The sequence below is a fragment of the Megalobrama amblycephala genome, linkage group LG2, assembly GCF_018812025.1.
Source record: "Megalobrama amblycephala isolate DHTTF-2021 linkage group LG2, ASM1881202v1, whole genome shotgun sequence".
Classification (NCBI taxonomy): domain Eukaryota; kingdom Metazoa; phylum Chordata; class Actinopteri; order Cypriniformes; family Xenocyprididae; genus Megalobrama; species Megalobrama amblycephala.
In genome coordinates this window covers 9,698,184-9,724,310 of record NC_063045.1, presented here as the reverse complement: position 1 = coordinate 9,724,310, position 26,127 = coordinate 9,698,184, and the positions used below count along the sequence as shown (strand labels likewise).

At 38.3% G+C, this 26,127-nt stretch overlaps 1 protein-coding gene across 5 annotated transcripts in view; it reads right to left on the bottom strand.

Moving 5' to 3' along the window:
* LOC125263495 (carcinoembryonic antigen-related cell adhesion molecule 1-like) overlaps window positions 1–26,127 on the bottom strand; it is a 174,655-nt gene that overhangs the window by 118,447 nt on the left and 30,081 nt on the right. Inside the window, exon 8 of one of the 5 annotated variants that reach the window (XR_007183826.1) lies at window positions 20,167–21,651. The exons of the other annotated variants lie outside the window; for them this stretch is intronic. The gene's annotated coding sequence lies outside the window, so the exon portion shown is untranslated. Of the gene's footprint in view, window positions 1–20,166; window positions 21,652–26,127 lie in introns of those variants that run through there. 5 annotated transcript variants of the gene reach the window in all.

Here is a 26,127-nt window from a genome sequence, read left to right as displayed (position 1 = left end):
TGAAAATTTGATGTTTATCTGCTTACCTCCAGGGCATCCAAGATGTAGGTGTCTTTGTTTCTTCAGTAGAACACAAATGATGATTTTTAACTCCAACCGTTGCCGTCTGCCAGTTGTATAATGCATGTCAATGGATTATCTATATGAGTAAAAAAAAAACATGCACAGACAAATCCAAATTAAACCCTGCGGCTCGTGACGACACATTGATGTCCTAAGACATGAAACGATCGGTTTGTGTGAGAAACCGAACAGTATTTATATCAGTTTTTACCTCTAAAACACCACTATGTCCAACTGCCTTGAGCATCCGGCTAGTGAGGTCTGATCACACTCTGACAACAGAAGTGATGTCTCGCACTCATTGAAGCAAAGCACGAGACATCACTTCCATCATCAGAGCGCGTTTTTTGACCTCACTAACCGGATGCTGAACACAGTTGGACATAGTGGTGTATTAGAGGTAAAAAAAAAATATAAATACTGTTTCTCGCATAAACCGATCGTTTCGTGTCTTAGGACATCAATGTGTCGTCACGAGCTGCAGGGTTTAATTTGGATTTGTCTATACATGTTCTTTTGACTCTTAAAGATTCTGTTCCGCATTATACGACTGACAGACGGCAGCGGTTGCAGTTAAAAAAATCATCATTTGTGTTCTACTGAAGAAACAAAGTCATCTACATCTTGGATGCCCTGGGGGTAAGCAAATAATCATCAAATTTTCATTTTTGGGTGAACTATCCCTTTAAGATCTCATTCCCCCATTAATCACTGTCCATGTACAAAGAAGCCTTTTGCCCACATAATGGTGTATTTAACAGCAGGGGTTAACTGGCCATTTAATTTCTCACATTAAGCCCAGTAATTTGCTATTAAAATACCAGATTGATTTTTATGGTAAATTTACTGCATCTGCTGTTCACACAAACAACAGCTTTCCATATTTTTACTGCATTTACATGATCCAATTAAATGATCACAGACAGACCCTTTCATCCTCAAAATTATGCCGACTTTTCAGCTTATTTTACATTTAATTATTCTTTATTAGTTGTGCTTGTGAAGCAAAACATCACCATTATTATCATCTTGCATGCTTCTTCATCCATACATACTTAAATGGAATGTAACTTGTTCTGTACCATTTGTTGTAGACCCATGAATGAGGTGTTCAATTGTGTAGTTTGTTGAGGAGAGGTGTGCTATGACTTTTATAAGCAACTGAGCATACAATGTTTAATAGCTCAACCTTTGAGCCATAGGGATCATTATGAATAAATCTCACAGTAAAACTAAAAATAAACACTGTACACTGATGAGCCAAAACATTATGACCAATCACAGGTGAAGTGAATATCGTTGATCAATTCTCTTAACAACGTTTGGTGAGCAAACAATCGGTTCCACAGAGGACCAACAGCATATTAGGCAGGTGGTCATAATGTTTTGGCTCATTGAATCAATGACACACCACTGACCTTTCACATTTGCTTAAGGAAAATCAGTAGGCAGTTGAACAGGCACACGTTAGTTAGTGGAAACAAATCAAAATAACACATTCATGACAGTGATTCATCATCCTCTACAGAAAAAAACAACTATGTTGAAATTAACCCTATAGAGAAATCATGTAATCTACTTCATATTTGTAATCTACTTTATTAGGAAGCAAAAAAGATAACCAAAGTCATATAGGAAAACTATATAGTATCTACTGTTTATAAATGAGGAAAGACCTTTAGAGTTCAGAATGAAGCAGATACAAGGGTCTACTGTTAAAGACAAAACATCTCCAAAGCAAAAATCATCTACACAGCACATAAATTGTGCGTGGGGAGATAAAACCTGCAGGCATGGATACCCTTACGAAAAACTAGTATACTTCAAGTTCATTTGATCAAGTATACTAAAGTAATGTTCAAGTATATTTTTTAAGTATACTTTATGTAGTAAGTATAATATCAATGTACTAGTAGTAAACTTGTAAGTGTACTATTTTAATACCGCTTGGGACTAAATTGGCCCAATTGAAGTATACGTTTAAGTGTACTATAAGTGTAACAGTAGTAAACTTTAACTAGTTCACAGCTACGTTTCTCATTTGTACTGCATCTGTACTAAAAGTGAACTTATACTAGTAGTTTACTATTTTAATACTAGTAGTAGCTCAATTAATAGTATACGAAAGTACACTTTGAAATATACTCTCAGTAAACTGCTAGTTTAGTGCAAGTATACTTTTAAGTTTTCTTTAAGTGAACATGACATCACACTTATAGTTTACTTTTTATATATTATTTATGCACTTTAAGCATACTTAAACTATGTATTTAGGTATTATTTTTTATACTTGAAATACCTTGAACTGTACTTCAACTCTTTCCATTTTAAAAACATTTTATTCTAGCTTCATGAATCCTTTTTATCAACACTAAAATATAGTTTAATTTTTTTTTTTTTTTTTTTTAAAGTAGATCGAGTCCATAAACAAGTCCACGTATAGGCCAAATATACTTAGACTTTTGTCAAGTATACTTTAGTGCAATTTTGAGTATATATCTCAGAAGTACATAAAGTATATTTCTGAGAAGTATATAAAGAGTAGACTGAAAGTATACTTTCTTATTTTTAGTTTAAAAGAAGTATACTAATTGCACACTTGAATAAACTTCTTTTTCGTAAGGGTATTCACTCTTATCCTGACATTCAGAAATGTCAACAATCTATTGTAATATTTGTTTTTTATTAGCCTACTGTCACATTCCAGTCACCCCAGGACTACACTTCCCATAATCCTCCCTGCCAATCACCTGCACTCACTCAACTAACCAATCAACTAACACTAATCACCACACCCAGCTGCCATGCATTACCTGGACTATAAAAGACTCTCATTCACATCACATCATGGGGAAGTCTTGTTTCACTCAACACACTGATCTGAAGATGTGATTGTTGATTCTCGTGTTTTTCAGCTCGTCTGCCTGTTCCTTCATCATCATCATCATCATCATCATCATCATCATCATCAAATTGTTCATAGGTGTGTTCTGTAATGATGTAAGTCATGTGACTCTCTCCTGGTACAAAGGAAACAGTTTATTGTCCAGCATCAGTGTGTCTGATCTCAGCATCAGTCTCTCTCTACCTCTGGAGGTGGAATATCAGGATAAAAACACCTACAGCTGTGTGCTGAACAATCCCATCAGCAACCAGACTCAACATCTGGACATCACTCAATTCTGTCACACATGTGCAGGTACGACAGAGCTGATATGAGTGTTTATGCACTTATTCATTGACTGTCTCTCTTTATCATCACAACACACTCTCCTTCACTTCATCCAGTCTCAGACTCTCAGGTAGTGCTGATCTCTGTTGCTGCCGCTGGATCTCTGTTGATTGTTGCTGCAGTCAGGATCTTCTTCATCTGCAAAAAACAAGGAAAAAAAGATCAGGAAGGCAAGTGTTTAAAACCTACTGCTTTAAAACAAGTATTATAAAAATATACTCTAAATAGTTGATAGCCCTATTTATCATTTAATCACATTTATTCTCCTAATTTTTTTAGTAATTTTTTTTAGTAATTAATGCCCTCTAGTTTCTTTTTAATGGAAGAAACGGGAATAATGTACAGTGACTGGGTTTTGGTATGTTATAATGTCACTGGGCCACATTTGACTCCTCCATTATTTGCATCAAAACTCTGTAAACACAAACACAGAAATGCTTTTCTACATAATTTCAATAATAAAACAACTTTCTCCAGTTTATGAACATAATCATGTGTAAAGATTCAGCTTTCTGCTGGTGAATGTGTTCACATTTCATTTGAGTTTCATTGAAAATGATGTGTTAAGAATATTGTTCCTAATATAATAACTGCTTACTCTGCTGTTGTAACAAAGTGCTTTTTTTATTAAAGGTGCCATCGAACGTTTTTTTACAAGATGTAATATAAGTCTAAGGTGTCCCCTGAATGTGTCTGTGAAGTTTCAGCTCAAAATACCCCATAGATTTAAAAAAAAAAAATAAAAAATTTAACTGCCTATTTTGGGGCATCACTATAAATGAGCCAATTCAGGCTGCTGCCCCTTTAAATGCTCGCGCTCCCCGCCCACAAGCTCTCGACTCTATATACATTGCATAAAACAAACTTCACACAGCTACTATAACCCTCGAAATGGATCTTTACAAAGTGTTCGTCATGCATGCTGCTTGCATACATCAGATCATGTGAGTATAATTTTTATTTTGATGTTTACATTTGATTCTGAATGAGTTTGATAGTGCTCCGTGGCTAAAGCTAACATTACACACTGTTCTAGAGATTTATAAAGAATGAAGTTGTTTATGAATTATACAGACTGCAAGTGTTTAATGATGAAAATAGTGATGACTCTTGTCTCTGTGAATACAGTAAAGCCCTGGGTATACTTCACTTTCCGCGCCCGGACGCGTCACGCGCGCAGTCACGTCCGCGCGTCTTTCAAAGTATACTACACCACGGATGCGCGTGGATGACCGCGTTCGTCACGTGCACAGTACAGTTTTTTTTTTTTTTCTATGCTCTACCAGACATCTACCATTCACTGGGCATGATCGGAGAAGAAAAGAAGTGCATCCTTTCCCATATTTTACTTATCCCCCTCCATGAATTTGCCGCCCTAAACACGTCTTTGTACTCTTTCAAACATGAATTGTACAAATGTGATTACTTTATAATCTCTTCGCACAAACGCTGGTCAAGTTTGCTGTCCATTGTCGTGTTTTACACTCCATGTACACTTCCATGTACTGAACTTTTGTTATTCAACTATGCCAAGGTAAATTCAATTTTTGATTCTAGGGCACCTTTAAAAGTGAGCGAGGTCGTACAGGCAGGGACAAACAGGAACAGCAAGGGACAGGCAGAATCGTGGTCAGGATACAGGCAGTAGGCAGATGGATATCACAGGTCAGGAAACAATACACAGTCCAAAGGCAGGCAGCAGGGAATCATAAACAGGTAACAGACAGGATCGCTGGCTGGCCTAATAACGCTCAGAATTGTACACTGGGTGAAACAAGACTTCGCAATGAGGTGGTGTGTGAATGAGTCTTAAATAGTCCAGATAATGTGCTTCAGCTGTATGTGCCAATTGATGATTGGAGTGGAATGTGTGCATGTGACTGGCAGGGAGGATTATGGGAATTGAAGTCCAGGAAGTGTCAGGAATCGTGACAGCTGTAATGTCAAATCCATGCATGCTATTTAATATAATAATAATAAATTATAATAATAATAATAATACAGATCAGGCCTGTGATGTAGAAATAACGTATGCTGACATGATCTGCAAAGGAAATGCACACAAATGGGTAAGATCTTTAATCTCTGCTTTTATTCTCTATATTATTTTAGCAGCAACGATCAATTACTCGATCAGTCGCAACTGTTTTGACTTTGTCCTATAGTAGGTCGACAGCATGTAAGGATTTGATGAATGTACGCCACCATGTTTGTCTCAGGCTTCCTTGCTTCCTCTTTCCATGGGATGGTGTCCACACATGGGCATCTTTGATACATGTTCTGGGATAGGCAAAGAATATGGCCCTCAAAGCGAAAATGTGCTCTGTGACGACTGTGTGTGTGTGTGTGTGTGTGTGTATAATATAATATAATATAATATAATATAATAATCTCAATTTATAGAATGCCACATTTTTATTTACTTTTATGATAAATGGATGCAAGTTTTGGATCATTATAAAGCTTGGAATAGCCAGGGTATTATGTAATATAAATCTAATTGTGTTCAGCTATAAGAAGAAAGTTATACCCACACAGCAGGGGACACCTAGGTGGATCCGCATTCAAGTCGCCAAATCCGCGTGACTGTCACATTCGTTTTGACACCAACCAGAGGATCAGATCCGCCTCCGGATAAATTCTACTGTCTTGAGCGGACCCAAGTCGGATCCGCGGACGCGCACGCGCCTTTACTGTAACGGTTGTATCAATTTGCGGGTCCCAAACGGACCCGCCGCGGAGGTAAGGTTTTAATCGCGATAAGATAAATAAGTGATTAATTGAGTGATGATTGAGCATTATTGAAGACACCTGATGATAACAAGCAGAATCACCAAAGGAGAAAATCACAATTTTTAAGCCACCATCATAGAGGTTATGGTTTGCTTTAGTTGGGCTCTTGACCCTTCACTTTTTAATATTGGAATTTGTTTGGGCTGTTGTAACAGCCAGACAAGCAAAGAGAAAAGATGATCAGGTGGTGTTGGTTGTTTTCACATAATCATTATTTGATCTGAATCACTGAACTCATTTAGAGCCCAATCTCTGAGTTAGATTTACATTATTGATTACAGCAGCACTGTGATTCTACAGAAGATCAGTTTTATCAATAAAATATAAAGGATTTCTTAAAAGATCAAAAAAAAAAAAAAATCCTTTTTTTTAGGCACACAGACATCAAGAATCAGCGTATGAATCTCAACAACGGTGACAAGCAACATATTCTGATAAACTGATCAACTCTGAACATTAGAAAACAAGTTACTAAAAAGTCACAGAAAAACAGCAAAATTTAAATAGTGAGAATAAAAAAATTACTAAGACAATTCAGCTCATAATTTATTCATGCAGCAATGCATGATGGGAGCCGTGGATGAATTTTGATTGGTGGCACCCAGAATGCACTGCAACATGCTTTATTATTCTCACCATTGTTGAGATTCACAGGCTGATTCTTGATGTCTGTGTCTAAATGAAAGCCTTTTTTTTTTTTTTTCTTTTTTTCTAAGAACAACTTTTGATGATTGAATTATTTTGAAAAAAAAAAAAAACTGGATCTTCTGCTGTAGAATCACAGTTCTGCTGTAATCAATAATGTAAATCTAACTCAGAGATTGGGCTCTAAATGAGTTCAGTGATTCAGATCAAATAATGATTATGTGAAAACATAACCAACACCACCTGATCTTTTAACTTTGCTTGTCTGGTTGGTTTTAATGCAGTTAAAACTGCCCAAATAAATTTTAATATTAAAAAGTCAAGGGTCAAGAGCTCAACTAAAGCAAACCTTGACCTCTGTGATGGTGTCTTAAAAATTGTGATTTTCTCCTTTGGTGATTCTGCTTGTTATCATCAGGTGTCTTCAATAATGCTCAATCATCACTCAATTAATTACTTAATTATCTCATTAACTTTAACACCGCTTCAGTGGGTGGAAAAAAAAATATGGCAGGACTTTTACTTTTTGAGCCCTGGACTTTCCACCTCTGCGCGATACCTCCGCGGTGGATCCGCCACGGAGTCCTTTTGCTGTGTGGGATATACACCAGGGATGCCTTGAGTGTGAGTAAATTACGGGATAATTTTCATTTTTGGTTGAACTATTCCTTTAAAGGGATAGTTCACCCTAAAATGCAAAATTGTCATCTCACCCTCATGTCATTCTTCTTTGTGTGACCGGGGATTTAAATTCACCACCAGGAACACATTGAGGGGTTCTACTTATTTTATTGTTTATTCATTTAGTGTTTTCGAGACAATTGTTAACTATCAAAAGCAGCTTCTCAATTTAATGGAAAAGAAAGTTCACAAAAAGATCTTGAAAAGTGAAACAAAATTTAGAAACAGAATTAGCGCTTTCACAGAGCTGATGACACAAATTAAACCTTCACAGCTCTACAGTGTCATTTTCAAAATGCAAGAGAATAGAAAAATTACAAAAATCTCTGTGCAAAATAATAGACAATATAACCCTTATGAGTAATGCAACACAAATCAAAATGTTACCATACAATACGGCAGTGGGAATACTGTACAAAAAGAACAAAATTACATTAGTACATTTTTATATTACCCACTGACACCATTTGAGTGAAATGAGAAAATAACACTCGCATAATGATGAGCTCCTACATAACATCACGTTCACCTTTTACAAAGGCTGAAATCCCCAACATGTTGTTCACTGTGTAAGGAATCACATTAAATACACATCACATGACAACAACATATAAAAAATAAAGTGCATAACATTTTATTAAAGTTAAATGAAACGGGCTAAACCGCATGGTATGACCTCATATCATTACGGACATTATACACGACATATCGTTTCAAATACGACAGTTCTCCAAATCAACATAACAAAATATACACCTAAAATGGGTATTTAACTAAAATATAATCACAAATCAGTGTATTTACCCTTGGATGATTACAATTTCCAGAGAACACGCGTTGCTTGCACTGCTTGCACTGCTCGCAATCTCAACGAGATATTTCAGAGTGAGAGCGCATGCGCACTGTCTCATATGCAACACACACAGTGCCACCTGCTGACCACTCCAGGAAAATACATGCAACTACTGTTTATCTTAACTTAATACACTGAAAATAATGAGAATCAGAAAATAATAGATTTTTAACATGCAAGGAGAGAAAGAACTTTAAGGTTATTTACCACCCGGTTACATTTGAAACACAATAAAGGTATTTTTAATATTCTCTCATAATTTTTGTCCATCCATTTATAACAGCTATAGAAATGATATTGTTAAATATAAATGTATACATGTATAAACTGTTTAGTTAAGTAGAATTCACAAAATTATTCATGTACATATACCTCATGTATACCTTCCTGTTCCGTCTCCTCCTCTTCCCTTTTGCATTGTAACTGAATGGTAGAGGTAGGTTTCTTTTGACTTCTGAAGTTTATTGTAATTATAGCTACACAGCAAAAACTGCAGTGTTAAATTAACTCTCCTGGGAGTATATGTGAGACCATACTCAAGAGTGTTAAATGAACACTGAAGCGGTGTTAAAGTTAATGAGTTAATTAAGTGATTAATTGAGTGATGATTGAGCATTATTTAAGATACCTGATGATATCAAGCAGAATCACCAAAGGAGAAAATCACAGTTTTTAAGCCACCATCATGGAGATCGGCGTTTGCTTTAGTTGGGCTCTTGACCCTTGACTTTTTAAAATAAAATTTTGTTTGGTCTGTTTTAACTGAGTTATAACATCCAGACAAACAAATGGAAACAATAATGTGTATTATATCACTTCGATTCATGTGCATAATGTTGTTTTACTTACCTGTGTACATCATGTGCAATTCACTCTTGTTTGTTTGTGCTTGTTTGTTTTGTATCAGGTATGCTATTTTCTTGTGTAATGTCATTTTTCTTTGTCTCCTCTCCTTCCCCTTTTTTATTGTAACTAAATGGGAGAGAAAACAAGGTTGATTCACTCTGATGGCTGCTAATTTTTGTCTTGTATCAAGGGAATAAAACATACAGTGAAACTGCCGCATCTGTCCCGTGTCTAACTCCACAAATTTACACAAAGCAGAATCAAGTGTTTTATAACGTGTGTTGCTGGCTGCACATCACACTTGGTACCACAAGCCACTGGTTACACACTGAAAGTGTTTTTTTTTTTTTTTTTTTCCCCCAAGCTTAAAAAAAAAAAAAAGATTTGGCATGCACCTCATTAGTTCTTATGCATCAGATCAGATTTGAGCTTCTAACTCAACTAATTGAGACCATGTCTGTATATCTGGAAAATATAATGTAAAATGTTCATCAAAACAAGTCATCCCTGCTTCAGAAATGGTTTGATCTGTCGGGTGGACAGACAGCTTCTGTATGAGCGTGACTGCTGTGAGATGTTTGTGTTTGAGGCGTGAGGCGTGTGCCATGTGGTTGAAGGGTATGTTTTTTTTTTTTTTTTTTTTTTTCATTTCTCCTCACATCAAACTCAACATTTGACTTCCTCTCTGCACAGCTTTACTATGTAAATGATTCTTACAGATAAAATATATTAAATTAGACATTGACATTATTTTGTGAACATAAAAGTTGCTGTAGTTATATCTAGCTCTAGCAAGAGAAAGTTATTTCTAGAAAGCTTCACCTATTATTGATCTGACATCTGAGTCCCCACATCCTGTACCTGTTTTCTAAAGATCTTTAGGTATGTAGCCTGATACTGAGCTGTAAATATGTGACTGATGACTCGGTTACAACTTTCTTTCAGTAAACAAGGGAAAAACACAAGTCTATTTTAAAATGTCCTCACCAAAAAAAAAAAAATCCTGTCACTGGTGAAACATCATCTATACTTGAATGAATACATAAATGGCTGTCCATTTTACAAAAAAAAAAAAAAAAGCCATTTGCCCACAATTGTTTATGCAATGTTTATTTGGAGTTGTGAGCTTGGGGGCAGGAAGCACAAACATTTAAATGTGTACACGTACCAAATCAGAGCATTTTTAATCCCACCCCAAAACAGGCAGATAAAATATGGTATAATAAAAAATCTATGGGGTATTTTGAACTGAAAGTTCACAGGCACATTCTGGGGACACCTTAAACTTATATTACACCGTGTGAAATAGTGTTTTAGCTAGGGCACCTTAAGGTTTGGGTATTAGAAGCAAATAATCAGTTGTACCAGAAAGACACGGGAAGCAAAGAAAAACATTTGAATAAGATTTATTAGACCGTATGAATATAAATAATCAAAGATGAATGATTAAGTTCTTTGGCGTAGGCCCCATTCATATGCACAATCCGGAGGGTAGCAGACGTTTGCTGGTCCTGCCTTTAGATGAAGGCAGGGGCGGAGCCTACCCCAAAAGAACTGAGTATGGAAAGGAAATACGCACCAGTTGGAGGATTCCGTAGATGGCATTCCTGAATATTACCAAAGAGAAAGAGATGATGAATACCCAGACACTAATAATGTTGAATCATTAAAGAGAAGAATCATTATGCCATAGCTCTAATGAGGTGAAGAATGCTGTGTAGGCCATAACCTTGCCATGTTAGGGCAAGCATGAAGGCCGCGTAGGCCATAACTTTGCCACGTTAGGCAGAGCATGAAAGGCCGCGTAGGCCATAACTTTGCCACGTTAGGCAGAGCATGAAAGGCCGCGTAGGCCATAACTTTGCCACGTTAGGCAGAGCATGAAAGGCCGCGTAGGCTTTAGATTGCAATGCAAGACATAAAATGCAGCGGAAGAGCCCGATAGGCCAGCGTGTAAACGAGCCCCGTAGGTTGTGTATGATAGCCACGATAGGCCATAGTGAAGAGAAGACAGAGTGGATAATGAGATGCCCTGAAAGGCCGAAAAGCAATATAGATGCAGATAGTAAGAATAGAACTGCCACCATTAATAGTGTGTCTTAATAGTACATTTACCACAGAAGATTTAAGTATAGGATTTTATGAAATGCAGTAACCTTACCTGATTCTTTTTAGAAACATAATCTTGGTAATCCTAGATTTATCATAATTGTACACCAGTAATGTGATTGTAGTGTGATGCTGATGATCACAATTAGGCATGTTAGTCTGAGACACTAAGACTGCGTATGTGGACCATGTTGCATAGATTTAGTGGTCTATTGATCATGAGTGAGTATAGGGAAATCATAGCAAGTAATATTGAATCATATGAAAACACCACCACCAGTAGTTTGCCTTAAGAACGTACCTTTTTTTTTATTTGAGAGAGCAGCATTTCTGATGGTTTGAGCATCACATCTTATGTAGGATTCATATGTTGAAGAAGACCATCTGCCCAGGAGTTTGATAGAGGATGGAGAAATCCCTCGTTCGGCTGCCGTAGTAGCTGCGCCGATCCTGAATGAATGTCCAGTATACAGATGAGGTGGTAGCATGCAATTCTGTAGAACGGTCGCTAGATGGGTTCTAAAGGCTCTGGTATATTTCAAACGAACTTCTTTTTCGTTCTTCGTTTAGGGGTAAAACGAAGTTCGAAATGCGTGACCAGTGATATACTGCAATCGAACATCTGACACCGCCCACACTGCTGAGAGCGACGTTTAGATGAATATGTAAATATGTGCCGTGCACTTTCTTCTCAGTAACAAAATAAACACAACAAAAATGAGAAAACAGCAAGCATTTATTATAGAAAGCATAAGAAAAGCGTCTGATCATAACATCATGGGAATGTTAGAACGAGCTCTGCAAATTAGCACTCCAGTCACATCACATCTTCATATATCACTTTATTCAATGGATTGCTCAAAATCAAGCAGCTTTACAGTATCAAACATGAAAGACAGTGTTAGTGCCTCATTTACAAGCACAACTTCATTTTGTACTATAAAGCAGCTATCTAGTGTGTTCATGTTTTCACCCGCGGAGATCTTACCTCAACAACTCTACAGATCAAATGAGTCAGAGACGCTTCATACGCGAGTGAAGGCGGAGCCTCAGCACACACCTCCTATTATGTTATCGTCACTGACCAATGGTAGTACGAAGGTGTTTTGGTGCTGAAACAAACTTTTCCTGAAAGTTCGCTTTGGCAAGCCATTTCAAACTTCCAAAAAGAACACAAAACAAACTTCGTTTTGGCCTGATTTTGTTTGAAATGACATCACATCAGTTCTTTCTTCGATTTCGTTTGAAGTATACCGGGGCCTTAAACCAGTCTCTTGATATAGGAGACCTGTTGGGAAGTATAAAAAGTGCAGAACTGTACGAAGTGCAGGGACAAGCTTTGAGATGGCGAACCATGGACTAACCTTTCTAATATAGGCATAGTGATAGGGAGGCGTTGGTCAGGAATTCTATGTTACCCCTTTTCCACCAAGGCAGTTTGAGTGTTGGTTCGGAGCCAGAGCCTAGTTTCAAATCAGTTCTTTGTCTTTTTCAGGATTGTGAAGTCTGGCATGAAATTGAATACCAGCTAGCAGTTTGCATATAGTAGCCCAGCCAGCAGAGCCATGTGGGGCCCAAATGGGTTTGACCTGGGCTATCTAACTGGGACCCAGCCAGTTTTGCACCCAGTTTCCATGGAGGCCCCACATGGATTTGCCCAGATGAAATGAACACTGCTCAGTGTGCACACTACAGGCTGTTAAATGAAACACAGAAACATGCTGGAGTTAATGAGATAATTAGGTGATAACGAGCAGAATCACTGAAGGACAGAGAAACAACAAGAACTACGACTTCAGCCACAGACTTCGATGAAATCAACTGAAGATAAAAGACATTAAATCTCTGAAGATCTGATTCAACAACTCCACAAACAACATTACCAGCTTCACTTATCACTAACCAGACTGACTTTATTTCTGACATACATCTACAGAAGCTCTTATTGAGAATTACCAGAGGTTTAGATGTTGATGATTTGTTGAAAATAAGTTTGGTTTGATGTCACCGTGATCGAGGTCAGCGCTTACTTCAGTTAGGCAGTTTGACTCTTAACTATTACTTTTAATTTTTTCTCTGGCTGTTTGTTATGGTAAGAAAAACAAGAGACAATGTGGTCGGCTGCTAAATGATAAAAATATAGTCATCATTTAGTGGTTTAATTCATTGATCTAATGACTGAGCTTTTTATGAGCAAAATGTGTTTAAATTTGTGCTGGATCTCCTCTAGAATTACAACACTAAAAATGTTTTAATCAGAAAATTTGAAAAACACATTGTTCACTAAACACTTCAAACCTCCTGCAAAATTCACTTACACAGACATCAAGAATCAGCATATGATTCTCAACAATGGTGACATGCTTCATGCTGCAATGCATTCTGGGAGCCATGGATGAGTTTTGTATGAGGCACCCAGAATGCATTGCACCATTGAAGCATGTCACCATTGTTGAGAATCATACACTGATTCTTGATGTCTGTGTGCGAGTAAAACTCACAGGAGCCCAAAATATGTAAATGGTGTGTTATAAATCGTTTGCTGTTCTGATTAAATTCTATTATTCTCTTGCTGTAGAATCATAACAATAAAACAGAATTAATAACATACTACCCGTATAAACCTCCCACATATCAATGAGTTAAGCCAATATATGATGATTATATTCTTATCATCAATCAGCTTACAGCATCTGATTATATTTTCTCTTGCTGTTCTCGCCATAACAAACAGACACAGCTGTCAAGAGAAAACTAATGTTAAAAAGTCAAGAGCCTGACTAAAGCACACACTGATCGCCACAATGGTAACATCAAATCAAACTATTACTTTCAAATAAGTAATCAACATCTAAGCCTCTTCTTAATTCTTAATACGAACTTCTGTAGATGTATGTCAGAAATAAAGTCAGTCTGGTTAGTAATAAGTGAAGCTAATGTTGTTTGTGGAGTTGTTTAATCAGATCTTGAGAGATGTAATGTATTTTATCTTCAGTTGATTTCATCCAAGGCTGTGGCTGGAAGTAGTTCTTGTGTTTCTCTTTCCTTCAGTGATTATGCTTGTTAACAGCAGGTGTTCTTCACTAATACAAAATCATTATTCAATCACTTAATTATCTCATTACCTCCAACACTGATTAAGTGTTACATTAAACAGCCTGTAGTGTGCACACTAAGCAGTGTTCATTTCATCTGGGCAAATCCATGTGGGGCCTACATGGAAACTGGGTGCAAAACTGGCTGGGTCCCAGTTAGATAGCCCAGGTCAAACCCATTTGGGCCCCACATGGCTCTGCTGGCTGGGAGGGATCTTCAAGTTGCATGAATGGAAGTGGTGGACTAAAAAGGCGCAAACTGTAGGAACTAAAATCGGAGAAATCTTATAAGCACAACAAAACATAATAAACGAGGACCAAGCATGGGTGTAAGCTTTAAGGGTAGAAGTGGCTAAGCCCTTGTTGATATAATATTTAGCTGAAGTAATCAGATTACTAAACAAAGCGTTTAATCCAGAAGGATTTCTGAAAACGTTGGGCATGGTGTTGGATCCGTGTTGGCCGCTGGGCTGAGATATCTGAAAGCCTGAAAACGAAAGCGATAGAGTGAGTCAGCAATTCCATTAAAATGTCCAGGAATATGGACAGCTTTAATGATAAAACTATGAATCACTGACTGCCAAATGATTCTCCTTACAACTGACATGATTTCCGGATGGGGAGATCTTCCTTTATTTATTATAGCAACAGTTGCTTCATTATCGCAAAACATAGTAATGTGTTTACGAGACCAAGCTGAACCCCAGAGAACGCTAGCTACCGCGATAGATCGTAAAGCACGGAAGAAACAGAGTCTGAATCGAGAGTTGAAAACTGCACTGGCCATCTTTACTGCAAACCAGAAACCTTGAAAATATCCCCCAAAACCTATAGATCGAGCAGCGTCAGTAAATAGATCCATAGCTATTGACGATTCTGAAACGTCGTTATAGACGAATGAAATGCGTTCCAGCTGTTAAGCAGTTTGTTCTAGAACCTGAGATCAGACACGCACCCTTCGTCTAATGGTGCGTTCCAAACGGGATATATCGCCCTCCGAAGGGTACTTCAGAGTGAAAATAATCATGGCCGCCATATTGAAGGGTCGTTCCAAACTGAAGTGCTCAAAACTGGCCATAAGACGACAGTATCGCTTAAGACTTAAGTTGACCATGGAGTGAGCTAGAATAAGCAGATGGGAAATAAATGCTCTCCCTTGCGGAATAATGCTCATCGCAAAGTTTAAAGTGCCCGAGGAGGGAGAGCATGTCACGTTTAGAACGCAAAGAGATAAAAGATTCTGTGAATTCTTGAATTCTGATAAGTTTCTCATCAGGCAGAGAAGCTTGTATCTTGACTAAAATCCTGAGAAACTCCAGAGAGGTTGATGGACATAGAGTTTTCTCTTTTGAAAGAGGATCACCAACTTCAGTGAAGATCTGTTTTAGTGTTTCTAAAATAGATGTTTGATGAGACGGGAAGTCGATCAGTAGAAAATCATTGAGCAAATGCAAGACGAATGGAAGCTTGCAGACGTTCAAAAGATTCCAACATAGAGCTTCTGAAAGGCAATTGAAGATCTGCGGACTGCTCTTACACCCAAAAGTGAGCCTGACAGCGAAATAAAATTTGGAATCCCATTTAACGCCAAAAAGGGGCCAATCTGATGGGTGAATAGGTACGATTTTAAAGGCATCTTTGATATCAGCCTTAGCAAGCCAGGCACCATGGCCTGCGAGCTTAATTAATTGAATGGCATTATCAACTGAAGCGTAGTAGAGAGAAAAAGGTTCTGAGGGGATGCATTCGTCGACGCTCGCAATCAAGTTGGAATGTGGCGAAGACATCGAACATTAAATGCTTTTTTCCGGAGTATTTACAAGTAGCAACGCCCAGGGAATTTACGTGAAAGGGAGAAAACGGAGGAGAAGAGAATAACAGTCCGATAACGTATCCAGCACCGCGGACAACACTCGTGACATTACTAACAAGAACTTTTGGACAGAAAGATGCAGCATGTCCATGTGAGCTGCATACTGAACATGTCAGAGTTTTTTGGCCACCAAAGTGACGAATCAACAGTTCTGTGTCAGTAATAGACCAGTCTAGCCTTGTGTTGGAAAGCGTGATGAAGGAAGCCGATTTTGCAGAGAAAGATCTGTGGTATTCGTAGAATAAAGTTCCCCCATATCTTTGGTTCAGATCTGCCATCATAGCTAGGTAAAGATCGAATTCTTCCCGGCGATCGGGAAAAGCTTGGCAAAAGACATCTCTGTAAATGCCGAAGGCGATAACAAATTCAGAGAATGAGAGATTGTTTTGTAATCTGGGATCGGATGACTTTAAGAAAACTGCCACGTCGCCGCAGTCCACCATTTTATGATCAGCCGCATGTGAGGGAAGCAACAAGGTAGCCAAGTTAATGTCCTTACCTTGGATGATGTTTGAACGTAGCAGAGGAGATACTGAAACCGCTGCCGGTGCAATAAAGCACCTACCGAAAGTTTGCGCTGGCACAGCAGTAGAGAGGTTGAACTGAGTAGATGTAGATGGTCCTAATCCTTGTATTTGCGCCGTAGGAAGAGCCGCTGTTGTAGTAGCGAAAGATATAGAAGGAACAGCTTGGAAATCACATGGATCGAATAGTGAAATACCGGCCGAGGAGGCGCCAGGAGGACATCTGGGAGTGCATTATAGCAGATGCGCTTTCTACGTTTTTTAACCTGGAATCTAGCTTTTAACTGTCTCTGAAAGGCCATGGATGGCCTGGATAAGTTGGCTGTTAGGATCCGTCGATTTATGAGGAGGAGGCGATGGAATAGCCACAGAAGATTTGGGTCTTTTGGCTGCTCTCCCTTACGAAAAAGAAGTTTATTCAAGTGTGCAATTAGTATACTTCTTTTAAACTAAAAATAAGAAAGTATACTTTCAGTCTACTCTTTATATACTTCTCAGAAATATACTTTATGGACTTCTGAGATATATACTCAAAATTGCACTAAAGTATACTTGACAAAAGTCTAAGTATATTTGGCCTATACGTGGACTTGTTTATGGACTCGATCTACTTTAAATAAAAAATAAAAAATAATTAAACTTACTTATATTTAAGTGTTGATAAAAAGGATTCATGAAGCTAGAATAAAATGTTTTTAAAATGGAAAGAGTTAAAGTACAGTTCAAGGTATTTCAAGTATAAAAAATAATACCTAAATATAGGAACATAGAAGTATGCTTAAAGTGCAAAAATAATATATAAAAAGTAAACTATAAGTGTGATGTCATGTTCACTTAATGAAAACTTAAAAGTATACTTGCATTAAACTAGCAGTTTACTGAGAGTATATTTCAAAGTGTACTTTCGTATACTAAAAATGTAGCTACTACTAGTATTAAAATAGTAAACTACTAGTATACTAGTATAAGTTCACTTTTAGTACAGATGCAGTACAAATGAGAAACGTAGCTGTGAACTAGTTAAAGTTTACTACTGTTACACTTATAGTACACTTAAACGTATACTTCAATTGGGCCAATTTAGTCCCAAGCGGTATTAAAATAGTACACTTACAAGTTTACTACTAGTACATTGATATTATACTTACTACATAAAGTATACTTAAAAAATATACTTGAACATTACTTTAGTATACTTGATCAAATGAACTTGAAGTATACTAGTTTTTCGTAAGGGCTGGGAGAAAACGACTTGGCTGTACGTTTCTTACCGACTAGCTTGGGCTGAGCTGACGGTGTTGGAGATGTCGGAAGGGGATCCACAGGTATTGATGAAGAACTGACCAGGGTATTAGAAGCCAAAAGAATCAGATTGTCTCTCGACAGGTTGCTGGTGAGAGGAATGGCTTGGGCCTCTATTGTGCTAATGATTCTTTCCGAAGGCCACTGAACCCACAGATAAGCCATTGGAGAGGGCGTAACTACATCTTCTTCTGAGTCTGTAAGATCAAAATCAAGGTATCTGCGAACATAATAGTAGGTGGGACCGGAACTTATATACTCAGTGACTTGTAATGATTGGTTATACAATGAGCAATGACGTGCATTAGAGTCTTCCGGGTAGATCTTCCGCTAAACGCTCCCATTTCTCGTAATCAACATTGAATAAATGGACAGGATAAAGATCTGTGTGTTTCAGCTCTCCTATCAATCACGTGACTTTAGTGCTCTGAACCACTGATTCGAGAAAAAAAAAAAAAAAAAAACATTTGTGAAGCTTTAGCTTCGTGAAGAAGTATTTTGTAATCGGCCATTACTATATTTCCTTTTAAGTTTTTTTTTGTTGTTGTTTTTTTAATATGTTTAATATTAAGGTTGAACCACTGTAGTCACATGAAATATTTTAAATAAATTTTAGTACCTTTATGGATCCTGAGAAGAGACGGTAATAACTTTAGCAAATAAATAAATAAATAATTAATTTATTGTTTTAAAATAATATGGTAATTTATAAATGAGGAAAGACCTTTAGAGTTCAGTGAGTAGTTAAAGGTGCCCTAAAATTGAAAATTGAATTTACCTTGGCATATGGTGCGTTCAAGTCCTCCTGGGAAGTTCGTATTTATGAGGTGGGAAATCGTGTGTACGACGGTAGGTGCGTTCAAGTCACTTTCGTCGGAGTATGATGACGGTGTGCCTTCTCTAAATTAATTACACAAAATAACAACACTTCTGCTTCTAGAAAATGTAGAGCAAATAATGTACATTAGTTGTATGTTGCTTTTTTATGTTTTTTAATTAATTTATGAAGCTATTGTAAACTTTATTGTTGCATATTAAATTTTTATATTGTGATGCTATCGTATTTTTTGCTGGGAATCAGCTTACTTTGTTGTAAATAAAAAAGCCTGACAATGTCACTGCTAAATACCTGTAAGTAATGTGGTATTTCGCCATGTTTCTGACTGACACGCCCCCAACTCGTACAGATCGGAGCTTAAAGAAAATTACGAGCTTCCCACTGGTATTTACGACATTGTGGTGGCGTTCATGTCAGTTCTGCTCGTAAATACGATCTTTCCGACATGACTTGAACGCACCACTAGTTAAATAATTAAGAGTTCAGTACATGGAAATGACACACAGTGAGTCTCAAACACCATTGTTTCCTCCTCCTTATGTAAATCTAATGCGTGAAAAACACCACGGAAAAACAGGCGAATCTCAACATAAAACTGACTGTGACGCAACAGTCGGGATCATTAATATGTACGCCCCAAAGTTTTGCATATGCCAGCCCATGTTCAAGGCATTCGACAAGCCAGTATTAACATCTGGAGCAGCACAGCTGAATCAACAGACTTTATGCAGGTAAGAAAGCAAGGACAATAGAGAAAAAGATGGAGCAATAATAACTATTCATTATCCATCATATCATATTTTCAGTGATATTTGTAAATTGTCTTTCTAAATCTCTCCAACAGTGTAGCTTTAGCCCCATTAGCCACGGAGCATACTATCAAACTCATTTAGAATCAAATGTAAACATCCATAAAAATATTTACCATACTTATGTGATCTGATATGCAACATCACAAACACTTTATTTCACAAGATGTAATATAAGTCCAAGGTGTCCCTAGAATTTGTCAGTGAAGTTTCAGCTCAAAATACCCCATAGATTTTTTTAAAAATTATTATTCCATGTTATGAATGCCTATTTTGAGGTGTAATTAAATATGTGCCGATTCTGTGTGTTTCCCCTTTAAATGCTCGTGCTCCCCACCCCCAAGCTGGCAAGAGTCACAACTCCATAATACATTTTATAAACAAAAGAATAAGTTCAGACAGCTCTCTCAAAATGGATCTTTACAGTGTTCACCTTTAAATGAAGCAGATACCAGGTGCTTATAGCCTACAAGAAAAGACAAAGCATCTACAAAGCACTCATATGTAGTTAGGTTAATCATTTTAATATGTGCAGGGAAGATAATACATGCAGGCATGGATATACAGTCCAAACTTTTAAGATAATACTAACAGTAATACTAATGCTAACAATAAAGTGACAAAATCAATAAACTAATAACAACAATAAAAGAATGTGTCTGAACATAAAACCCCAAAGGTTCTTATCTTCCATCTCAGAAATGGTGTGAATGAAAGAAATAAACAATCAACACTTAAATATCACAAATGTTTTGTTCACAAACATGTTTGACTAAATGTTATGTTTGACTAGTGTTTCATCAGTTAGTGTGGAAATCGTGCTGTAACATTTCTCCTGACAATCAATTAAGTATTTTCATTAGCTTAACACTAGAGTAACAACTTTACAACAGTTCATAGTTGTTGTTTTTTTCCTTTTCTTTTTTTCTTGATGAAGATGGTTGACAAAAGGCACCTTGCTGGTTAAAATAGTTAAAAGGCCTAGGCACATTAGCAATATAATAATATCAGTATTTTCCAGCAGGAACAATACCAGTAACAACATACAGTATCAGTAGTACAGACTTAATTCTATAACTGAATACTTATTTGACTCACAGCTGTCTTGAAAAAAAAAATAGATATTTGTGTACATGCTTCACTGTGAAGCGCAGTGGAGTTTTCCAGAAAGCAGGATATGCGACATACTCAGATTTAGAACTTTCGGATACAAAAACTGAGATAGCTTTCAGTGTATGCAAATAGCCATAGCAACATGTTCTCTGAAATTATTCTAATATATTTGTTATATTTATTTTCACAGCCTCTATTAATGTTACACCCTGACCATAGACCAGGGTCATAACAGCTATGATAAATGAATATATTATATTAATCCCACTGTTCTTTCTCATAAAATAAAACGGTAAGAGTATCTTTGTAAACACTAGAATATTTGAATAATTCAAACAATCTTTCTTTTCATTCATATATTTAGCATCAAACAAACAATACTTTTTCACTATTCTATGCCTTTTTGTAGTATAAGGGGCCGTTTCCACAACACTGTTTTCAACTAAAAACTAAAACTTTGTGCATTTTGGCCACTCATTTAAATGAAATGACTTGTGGACTTGCTAATTAACTTGAACACTAAATTACTATAAATTGATTGAGTGATTGATTGATTGAATAATTTACTGAACAACAACAATCAACACGAAGTGTTCAAAAGGATAAAAACACAAAAAGCCCATAGGCATATTTCCATTGTGGTCTGTCGTGGATGAACCTTGCGGTTAAGGTGACAAAGACAACAGAATTTCCATTTGACGCCCAAAAAATTTATTTCACAAAAAAAATAAATCCCAAGATGCAAAAAGAAAAAAAAATAAGCAGTGTTACCCAAAAATAAATAATAAATTATACAAACAAAGGACACCAAACAGTATAAAAAGTGGCGGTACTCCGACCACGCTCACGCCAATTTACCACACCCCTCACTGAACCTTTCCGGTGGCCATCTTAACATCCTGGCCCCACCTATGGAAGATACCATAATACAGACAACATACATCCACCACAAATAACTATATATTTACACAACTTCAGATATTTTGCCCCCAACATATCTCTTCCCAAAATCCCCGGTCAGTGTAAATGTAAAAAGTGTGCATGTACATGTGAAATGAGGGAACGTGCCCCATAGTCCGCACATGGTCACGGAGTATCTTCGTGACATCTCCTCCCCCTTCCTTTGGACACCGCTTGTGGTGTCCTGGAGAGGAAGTCAGCTGTACAGTTCTGTGGGCCCTTGCGATAGCATACTTCAAAGTCAAATTGTTGCATTGCTAGAAACCATCGTGTAATGCGAGAGTTGGTATCTTTCATTCGGTCCAACCAAGTTAAGGCTCAATGGTCTGTCTCTAGAGTGAATTTCCTACCCAACAGGTAGTACTTAAAAGAATCCAGTGCCCACTTTACAGCCAGACACTCTTTTTCAACAACAGAGTACCTCGTTTCCCTTGGCAGGAGCTTCCTGCTGATGTAGGCAACAGGGCATAACTGCCCACGCTGTGACTGTAAAAGCACTGCACCCAGTCCATACTCCGAAGCATCAGTTTGTACTGTAAATAGTTGGTCAAATTTCGGACTCTGCAAAACAGGTTCAGCACACAAAGAATTTTTCAAGTCCATAAAAGCACTATCAATGTCCTTAGTCCATACAATTTTATTGGATTTGTTTTTTTTTGTAAGGTCAGTGAGAGCCTTTGCCCTTGAAGAAAAGTGTGGGATGAAACGTCTATACCACCCCACTAATCCCAGGAAGGATCGTACCTGTTTTTTTGTGGTTGGCCGTTCTGCATGTTTAACAGCCTCGATCTTCCCAACTTGCGGTCGTATGACCCCATGACCAAGGACATGTCCCAGGTATGTAGTCTCAGCTTTAGCAATGTTACATTTATCTGGTCGTATCGTCAGTCCTGCTGCTTTGATTCTAGACAGTATCTCTTTCACATGCCGCACATGCTTTTCCCAGGTCTCGCTGAAGATAATTATATCATCCAGATACGCGGCCGCAAAGTCCTGCGTGCCCCTCAGAATCTGATCCATCAACCTTTGGAATGTTGACGGTGCCCCGTGAAGCCCAAACGGTAAGACCCGGAAATGGTAGTGGCCTACTGGAGTTTTAAAAGCAGTCAGTTCTCTGCTTTCTGGACTTAAAGGAACCTGCCAGTAGCCTTTGCACAAATCCAAAGTGGTGAGAAACTGTGCACTACTCAGTCTTTCTATAAGCTCATCCACTCTGGGCATTGGATAAGGATCAAATTTGCTCACTGCATTCAATTTCCTAAAGTCCAAGCAAAACCTTATTGTTCCATCCTTTTTAGGAACTAATACGATGGGGTTGTTCCATTCACTACTGGAGGGTTCTATAACTCCAAGTTTTTGCATTGCCTCAATCTCCTCTTTCAACAAAGGCAACAGTTTTTGTGGTACCCTGTATGGGTGTTGGTGGATCGGCTTATTATCCTTCAAGTAGATACTGTGATGAACAAGGTCTGTCTTACCAGGTGAGTTAAGAAACAGTTGGTGAGGGATGCTCTCCAGCAGTTGTTCCCTCTGCTCCTCTGTGAGATGCTGCAAATCCAGACAGCCCTCATCCTGATGAACAGGCAAGTACTGCTCCACCAACTCCTACTCCGTATGTACAGCTCTCACTAAAAACTGTTGTTTGGCAGCTATGGCCAGTTCTGACTGTGAGACTTTCTCATGCCATTTCTTCAGCATGTTTACATGGAACATCTGCAGTGGTTGCTGTCTGGAAGGCATTTCAATTTCATAATTAACTGAACCAACTTTCCTTCTCACCTTAAATGGGCCTTGCCATTTTGCCAATAACTTATTCTCTGATGTTGGCAGGAGTAGAAGTACTTGGTCACCCGGCTGGAACATCCTTGCTCTGGCTTTCTTGTCATACCACACTTTTTGTTTTCTTTGGGCTTGCTGTAAGTTGTCACGGGCCGTGGAAACTGCTTGCTGCAATTTTTCTCTCATCTGCCACTTGCTTCGCTGTAACCTCTCTTAATGGATATGCTTCTGGGTATCTAGTAGCATAATCACAAATGACTAGGATAAACCTATTACCCTTTTGACTCTTTTGCAGTGGACCAACAACATCTACTCCAATTCTCCTGCTAACTGCAGGGATAGGAACCAATGGTGCCATAGAAGGTGATTTGCCAGCGGTAATCTGACACTCTGGACATGTCCTACAGAAATCTTTTACATCAATATACATGCCAGGCCAATAAAATCTCTTAGCAATTCTCATCAGTGACTTCATAAAACCCAAGTGTCCAGACCATGGCACTGAATGCCCAAGCTCTAAAATCTGTTTGCGGTATTGCCTTGGTATCACCAACTGCATACCGTCTTCTTTTGACTGTCTATACAAAAGGTGTCCTTTCATTAAAAACATGTCATTTTTCAACACATCCATAGCAGTTTCTTTATCTGCTCTATCCCGGCAATCAGCTAACGTCTCATCATTCCTTTGCAACTCTGCTAGCTCGTTGGATATGTCAACATCTGCATCAACAATATCTGGCTCTTCCAGGCTCACATTAGACAGTTCTGACGTACACATAACATCCTCTACCCACTGTCTATGTTTCTGCAATCTCCCCTCAACATCTAACTTTGTGTCAGCTGTTATTTCCTCATTAAAAAATGGCATGTCATGAAGGGTCTGTTGCGCAAAATTTTGGGATTGTGACAAATCAGCCATACTATTTGCTTGTGCTCTCGTTACAACACCAGCCCAGACCGTTTCTTGCACCAAGTCAGCTAAAATGGGCATATCCGTACCTAAAATAACTGGATACGGCAATGTAGTGGCAACACCAACTTTCATTAGATATGGTTGCCCATTAACTTCAATGTACACTTCAGCAACAGGTAAATCCGATTTATCACCATGTACACAACATACAGAGACAGTGTTCTCTTCCCACAACTCTCTCGGCACATACTGCTTTTGCACCAATGTTTGAGCACAACCCGTGTCTACTAAAGCTTCCACTGACCTGCCATTTAATAGTACTGAAACAATCGGGTCTTTAGTTGTTCTTGCGGTCATTACAGGGGTAGGTAAATAACACAATCCAGCGGATTTAGGCTTCCTAAGGGGACACTGAGAGCTTATATGACCTGGTTTTGTACAATTGTAACACACAATATCATCTGTAGATACTGACTGCTGTGCTGCTACCATTGGTATAAACTTAGGTTGGGCGGGCTTTAACATTTGGGCTTGCGACTGCAAGTGCGCACTACCCCTCAACCCCCCAGACTTACCTTTATAAGACGGCAGGCTGCCAGCATATCGTAGTAATCCAGAGGATCCTTTCCTTGCCGCGATGTAAGCCTCCACAAAGCTTGCTGCCTCCGATGCAGTCACAGGATTTCTCTCTTTAACCCAGGTGCGTATTTCAGGATACAACACACGCATATATTGTTCTAACACCAACGTTTCCATCATGTCCGCTTTAGTTGTAGTATCAAATCGCACCCATTTGGAAAACAAATCCTTGAGTCGAACATACAACTCCACAGGCGTTTCATCAGCTGGTGTATCTAACGCACGAAATCTCAGTCTATAAGTCTCTGCGCTAATTTCATATTTCTTGAGTATTACCTGTTTAAGACTGTCGTAATCCATTATCGAAGCAGGAGGCATAGAAACGAACGCAGTTCTTGCTTTTCCCGTGAGCAACGGAATTAAATGGACAGCCCAATCGTCCTTTGGCCAACCATAAACTTGTGCCAGTCTTTCAAATGTGGTAAGATAACTCTCAATGTCATCATCCTCTTGAAGTTTTGGCAATTGTGCTCCCAAAGTCGGCGCTGACGCAGTTAACCGGTCTTTTGCTGACGCCCCGTGTCTGGTATGTTCAACGTCCATTTGTAGCTGTGTAACTTGGTGTGTGAGGACTTTAAATTGCTGCTCTCGTCGCGACAACTCTTTATCCTGCCGTTCATCCCTCTCTTTCTGATACTGAAGGAAGGTTTGAAACATATTCGCCAGCGCCGCGAGGGACGCATCTCCCCCTGCCGCGGAGGTTTCACTTGATTGTAATACATTTCTGTCCATGGCGTTACCTGTTGCTTTCTGTCCGTCGTCGGATGCCATCAATGTAAATTGTTGCGCCCTTGTCTTTGGTGGCATTCCAGTCACCCATTAATTTCCACACTTGCGGCGAAACTGCTGTGTACCTCATTTAATGCAGCACAACACGTCGTTCCGGTACGCTGCTCTTTCCGCCTTCACTTCTGACACCATATGTCGTGGATGAACCTTGCGGTTAAGGTGACGAAGACAACAGAATTTCCATTTGACGCCCAAAAAATTTATTTCACAAAAAAAATAAATCCCAAGATGCAAAAAGAAAAAAAAAAAAGCAGTGTTACCCAAAAATAAA